This window comes from Cervus elaphus, chromosome 28 (genome assembly GCF_910594005.1).
Source record: "Cervus elaphus chromosome 28, mCerEla1.1, whole genome shotgun sequence".
Classification (NCBI taxonomy): Eukaryota; Metazoa; Chordata; class Mammalia; order Artiodactyla; family Cervidae; genus Cervus; species Cervus elaphus.
In genome coordinates this window covers 40205784-40212151 of record NC_057842.1, presented here as the reverse complement: position 1 = coordinate 40212151, position 6368 = coordinate 40205784, and the positions used below count along the sequence as shown (strand labels likewise).

Here is a 6368-nt window from a genome sequence, read left to right as displayed (position 1 = left end):
CTTGCCGCTTTTAATATTTGTTCTTTGTGTTTGATCTTTGTTAATTTGATTAATATGTGTCTTGGGGTGTTTCGCCTTGGGTTTATCCTGTTTGGGACTCTCTGGGTTTCTTGGATTTGGGTGGCTATTTCCTTCCCCATTTTAGGGAAGTTTTCAGCTCTTATCTCCTCGAGTATTTTCTCATGGCCTTTCTTTTTGTCTTCTTCTTCTGGAACTCCTATGATTCGAATGTTGGGGCGTTTCACAGTGTCCCAGAGGTCCCTGAGATTGTCCTCATTTCTTTTGATCCTTTTTTCTTTTTTCCTCTCTGCTTCATTTATTTCCACCATTTTATCTTCTACCTCACTTATCCTATCTTCTGCCTCCGTTATTCTACTCTTGGTTCCCTCCAAAGTGTTTTTGATCTCATTCATTGCATTATTCATTTTTAATTGACTCTTTTTTATTTCTTCTAGGTCTTTATTAAACAGTTCTTGAATCTTTTCAATCTTTGTTTCCAGGCTATTTATCTGTAACTCCATTTTGTTTTCAAGATTTTGGATCATTTTTATTATCATTATTCTAAATTCTTTTTCAGGTAGATTCCCTATCTCCTCCTCTTTTGTTTGACTTGGTGGGCATTTTTCATGTTCCTTTACCTGTTGGGTATTTCTTTGCCTTTTCATCTTGTTTAGATTGCTGTATCTGGAGTGGGCTTTCTGTATTCTGGAGGTCTGTGGTTCCTTTTTATTGTGGAGGATTAACCCAGTGGGTGGGGTTAGACGATTGGCTTGTCAAGATTTCCTGGTTAGGGGAGCTTGCGCAGTGTTCTGGTGCGTGGAACTTGATTTCTTTTCTTTGGAGAGCAATGGAGTGCCCAGTAATGAGTTTTGAGATGGGTCTATGTGTTAGGTGTGTCCTTGGGCAGCCTGTATGTTGATGTTCAGGGCTATGTTCCTGCGTTGCTGGAGAATTTGCGTGGTATGTCTTGCTCTAAAACTTATTGGCTCTTCGGTGGTGGTTGGTTTCAGTGTAGCTATGGAGGCTTTTGGACGGTCACTTATTACTTAAAGTTCCATGTAGTCAGGAGTTTTCTGGTGTCCTCAGGTTTTGGGCTTAAGTCTCCTGCCTCTGGATTTCAGTTTTCTTCTTCCTGTAGTCTCAGGACTTCTCCAACTATACAGCCCTGATAAGAAAACTTCTAGGTTAATGGCTAAAAGATTCTCCCCCGTTAGGGACACCCAGAGAGGTTCACAGAGTTACATGAAGAAGAGGAGAGGGAGGAGGGAGATAGAGATGAACAGGAGGAGAAAAAGGGGGACTCAAGAGGAGAGACACAGATCTACGCAGCTGTCTGTTCCCAGGGTGTTCTCCGTAGCCCAGTCACCTACAAGGATTCACAGAATTGAACTGGGAAGAGAAGGGGAAAGGAGGAAATAGAGGTGTTCTGAGGTAGAAAACAGAGAGTCAAGATTGGGAGAGAATAATCTTCGGTTTAAAAATAGGGCTTCTCTTCTTTTTTTTTTTGTAAGGTTATAGTGTATTGAAAATGAAAATTAAGGAGTAGTAGAGGAGTACTAGAGGACTTTAAAAGAAATAAGAGAAAAAGAAAAATAGAAAATAGAAGAGAAAAAGGAAAGAAAAAAAAGAAAAAAAAAAAGAAAAAGAAAAAAAAGAAAAAGAAAAAAAAGAAAAAAAATTTTTTTTTTCTCCCCCTAATTAAAAAAATCGTAAAAGTCTGTGGAAATGAAAGTTAAGGAGTAATGGGGGAGTAATAGGGGATTTTAAAGGAAAATAAAAGAGAAGAAAGAAAAAAGAAAAAAAAAGAAAAAAAGAAAAAAAAATTAAAAAAAAAAAAAAGAGAAAAAAGTAAAATTATATCTAGGAGTTTCTCTGGAGCTGTTGCGGTCAGTGTGGGTTCGGCTCAGTTTCAGATAGCTCCTCGTTCCAGCTTACGCTTCTCGATATCTACAGGCCCCTCCGGTGTAGTCAGTGTTTCCTAGAGGGATTTTAATCTGTTGCACCAGTCCCTTCTGAAGCGGTTCCCTTTGTTTATTTGGCTTCTGTTTGCCGGTCTCTTCAGAGCCTCATTTCCGCCCTGACACAGGCGGGCGGAGGTGGACTCTTATTCAGGTAGCTAGTTCCGTCGCTCTGCGGGGCAGGGAGGGGCTTGCGCTGCCGGGAGTGGCTGGCGCTATGGGGACGGGCTTGCCCCGCGGGGATGGGCTGACGCTGCTTTCTCCGTCTGTGCTGCTCAGGCTCCCGGCTGTTCTATATGGAGCACGCCCCGCGCTGCGCGAGGTTCCAGCCCTCGGGTGTTCCACAAAAGCGCGGAAGGAAAAGCTGCGCCTGCTCTCTGTGCCTTCCCCGTCAGAGCGGTCCAGGCAGCCAGGGGCTTGGTGGGCGCACTCTACCCAGGTGTGGCGCGCCCCCTCCCTTCCGCGGACCCAGTCTCAGTTTCCGTTGGCGCCAGTCGGGCGCGCGCGCCTTCCGCCCTCCGCGTCCCCAGCCCCAGTCCCCGCCCGCGCCGGTCGGCTGCCTGCGCCCTGTGTCTGGCAGCAACCTTCCCCTCCCCCCTGCCTCCTGCCTCCGGCGGGGCTGGGCCGGTCCGCAGCCTGCGAGCTCCTCTCTGGACCCTCTCGGTCTCTTTGTTCTGCGAACGGCCGGCAGTGTGTTCGGGCCGGTTAATTTATTCTCTCTCTTTTGGTCTCCCACAGTTCAAGTTGGCAACTCACAGAAGTTCCCTCCGATTGTCCTCAGGGCACTCGGGCTGGACCCTACCCCAAGCAATGCCGCCTAAGAGCTCCCGGGATGGATCTCCGTCCTTAGCTCTTTTGTCTCACTTTTTATCTTTTATATTTTGTCCTACCTCCTTTCGAAGACAATGGGCTGCTTTTCTGGGCGCCTGATGACCTCAGCTAGCGATCCGAAGTTGTTTTGCGAAGTTTGCTCTGCGTTCAGTTATTCTTTTGATGAATTTGTAGGAGAGAAAGTGGTCTCCCCGTCCTACTCCTCCGCCATCTTGGCTCCTCCCCCGAGATTCAAATTTAATTGGTCTGAGGTATAGTCTGGACTTGGGCTTCCCAGGTGGCGCTGGTGGTAAAGAACTTGCCTGCCAGTGCAGGAGACATAAGAGACGTGGGTTCGATCCTTGGGTTGGCAAGATCCCCTGGAGGAGGGCATGGCAACCCGTACTCCAGTATTCTTGCCTGGAGAATCCCATGGACAGAGGAGCCTGGTGGGCTACAGTTCATAGGGTCACAAAGAGTCAGACATGACTGAACAGTCCATAGCACTTGACAGAGTCAAATATGACTGAAGTGACTTAGCAGGCATGTATGTAAAGTCTGGACTTGGAGATGGTTTTAAAGCTTTTATGTGATTCTAACATAAAGTCAATACTGAAAAACCACCAAAATGGAAGAGAAAAATAGTTCATACAATTTGGCCATCAATTAACTCTCATATGACATCTCTTTAATTGTTGTGTATTGAGCCTGGTGGCTCAGCGGCAAAGAATCCGCCAGCAATGCAGGAGACCTGAGTTCGATCCCTGGGTCAGGAATATCCCCTGGAGAAGGAAATGGCAACCCACCCTAATATTCTTGCCTGGGAAAACCCATGGACAGAGGAGCCTGGTGGGCTACAGTCCATGGGGTCACAAAGGAGTTGGACATGACTTAGCAACTGAACAACAGCAACATTTAGGAAAAGCAAATTATTGATAAAAAAAAAACCCACAATGAGATAGCACTACACCTTACAAGGATGGTTAAAATGAAAAACAGTAGTAAAACAAATACTGGAGAGCGTGTGGAACAGGCGAATCTCTCATACATGTGGGTGGGAATGTATGAAAGTTTCTTCAAAGCTAACAATGCAACTACTGTAAAACCCAGTATTTGTACTTCTGGGCATTCATCCCAGAGAAATGGAAACTTAGATTGACAAAAGTATTTATACATGAATGTTCATAGCGGCTTTAATTGTAGTAGCCGTAAATTGGGAACAACCCAAATGTCCTTTAATGGGTGAATGGTTAAACACTCACTGGTATGTCCATATCATGGAATACTACTCAGCCATAAAAACAAACAAACAATTGACATAATGAACCAACTTAGATGGATTTCAAGGGCATTATGCTTAATGGAAAAAGACAGTCTCTGAAGGTTACATACTATATGATTCTACTTATATAACATTCTCAGAATGGCAAAGCAATAAAAACGGAGAACGGATTAGTGACTGTGGTAGAAGGTGGGTGTGATTACAATGGGGTATACAGAAAGAGTCGCTTTGTGGTGAGGGAATGGTCCTGTGTCCTGACTTGGTAGTGGTTACACAATTCTATACAGGGGGTTAAATTTCATAGAACTACATGTGCTTATAAGCACACACACACACACACACACGTACACACACAATTGAGTAGCAGGCAAAAAGTGAATGTCAAATGAAGTCTGTAGTCTAATTATCAGTATGGTACCAATCCCATCCCCTGGTTTTGATATAAGACTATAGTCATAAAAGGTGGCACCATGGAAGCTGTGTAAAAGATCCATGGGATTCTGTGTGCCATTTTTGCAACTTTCTGTGTGTCTATCATTATTTATTTATATTTATCTAAGGTGACCAACCTAGATAGCATATTAAAAAGCAGAAACATTACTTTGACAACAAAGGTCCATCTAGTCAAATCTATGGTTTTTCCAGTAGTCATGTATGGATGTGAGAGTGGGACTATAAAGAAGAATTTATTTCATCTGTATATTTGTCTCCTCACCATTTCCATTTGTCATACCACCCCTATACCTATGCCCTATGATAACATTTCATGTGTACTTAAAACCAAGCAGAGGGTGGTTTTCCTTCTTTAAAAACTAAACTAGGCGTTTTGGACAACACACTCTTGGCAATGGAACCTGGGCAACATTTATCAGACATGGTAGGGAAGGTTCTCTTCTTCATTATGAAAAGGACTGCCAGAGGTCAATTGTTACAGAAATGAAATTAGATGGAAAATTTTAATAAACCATTTAAACTTATTTTTTTAAAGAGACTTCTTCCACTTCCACTGCCAGAGAGCTTGAATAGACTCCTTCCTGGTCAGTCATCTGGAAATAATCCTTCACATAGTTGATGAAGTTGGCTTCCACTCTGGGAAACAGTCTTTTTCTATACTTGCTTGTATTTTTGCTTTAATGTCTTCTACAAAACTAGGTTCTTTCCTTGTTTTAGGAGTTCTCTCCTATTTTTTTAAGAATTCTTGACCTTTGATCTTGGTGTTGAAGTTTTCGAGGTTTTTTCCATTCTGGTTTGTTTTTTGTGCATTTTTGGCTGGAGTGTCTTATATGGATTTCTTTACTGGAGCTTTTTTTCTTTAACTTTCTTATTACCAAAATCAACATTGTAGTCATCTTCAGCAGCAGCAAATTTTACTTTTCTTCTGTTAACTTTATATCACTTCTGGGGGAAGGAAGGTTTTCCAGATACACTTAAAGAGTTTCACATCCTCCTTCTCCTCATCTTCTGAATCTGTATCTTCCTTTACAGCTACTGAGTGTGTGCACTAATGTGCACAAGCGCTGAACCACACTTCAATCGTAAGATCACAGGTGGTGTTATTTCAAAGCTCTCATAGGAAACTGTTGGCTGAATAGACATTTTCAACGTTGCCAGTGCTACTTTAATTGGACTGCTTACATAATTCACTGCCTCTGCTTCAATAGTGTGCAATTCATCCTTTGCACTAGCCCCTGAGCTGACTGTTCTTAAGATAACTGTAGCTCATTTTCATCATAATCTTCGTTGGCCTTTAGTTCACAACCAAAAAGATAGTTCTGGAACCTCAGGGTCCATCCCCACATTCACTGAATTTTCCATGAGGTTGATGGCACATGTTTGGTTGCAGAGAAGGTGGACAGAGATAAACAACTACTGTTCTGGAGAACAGTCATTTAAAAATATATTTATAGTCATGTATTGTTATTCATAGTTGTATTATTCAAAATTTCATGCATTTATATTTTAATTCTTTAGTTAGATTGGAGGTTTAAGTATAGTGGCCGTGACTTATAATTGTCCTGATTCAAGTCAATATAATTCAGTTCAATAAAGTTAAAGTCATTTTAATAAATATTTGAGGGCCTATTAGTCACAAAATTAATGAGGCTTAATTCTTCTCACCCTTAATACTATATTGATCATCCAGCATAGTATAGTAATATATATGCAGCAAGATTTCAAAAAATGGTATCATTTGACTGGCTTTATTAATTTTTATGGTGATGTGTCCATCTTTTATTTACATAAATTCTTCATTTTCTTTACTTTGTTTTCTTTCTCTGATAAGATGAAACACACATGTAAGGAAAATATGTTTTCAA

General features: G+C 41.8%; 1 pseudogene; it reads right to left on the bottom strand.

The window, feature by feature from the left end:
* Positions 1 to 5032: 5032 nt before the first annotated feature.
* LOC122685385 lies at positions 5033 to 5849 on the bottom strand (annotated as a pseudogene).
* Positions 5850 to 6368: the final 519 nt, after the last annotated feature.